Raw genomic sequence first — 607 nt, forward strand, 5'->3', positions numbered from 1 at the left:
GGTCTTTGGAGCAATTCCTTACCTCCTTTACTAACAATGGGATGAGGATATGCTTGTCTTTACAGAAAGTGAATCATTCCCCTGATAATTGCCACTCAGGTACATCAGACCACTCAACAGAGCCTCCCACAGAAAAATATTCTCATTGACCCTAGGAAAATGAAGTGGACCCCAGAAGAAGAAGCTGCAACCTCCTGTGACCTGCGAAATGATTAAGAATCTGGTGAACAGTGCCCAAGAGCTGAGAAAGGATCAAGGCCAAGATATATCTCAACCTGAAGTTCTTCTCGTCTGTGTTCTAACTATACTGACTGTAAATACTGTAAAAGGTGAAAAATGTATCTTCAATACTAAAGTTGGGGGTGTACCCATTATAGGATTAGGATTAGTACTTGAGTGTATTACAGAAAACTGTGAATGGCCACCTGGACCTATTATATGGGCAAAGGATGGACAAATGATATATAGCCAAACAGATGAAGGATTCTTCAGTTGGAAAATGCTACTGGTCAGAACCTAGAACTCGGTATGATTTCAGTATTTTTAAAGAGGCACTAACCCTAGAAGACACTGGAAATTAGAGCTGTAGGAAAAAAGCAAAAGGGAC

Source organism: Nannospalax galili, unplaced genomic scaffold (assembly GCF_000622305.1).
Source record: "Nannospalax galili isolate Female #2095 unplaced genomic scaffold, S.galili_v1.0 scaffold11224, whole genome shotgun sequence".
Taxonomy (NCBI): domain Eukaryota; kingdom Metazoa; phylum Chordata; class Mammalia; order Rodentia; family Spalacidae; genus Nannospalax; species Nannospalax galili.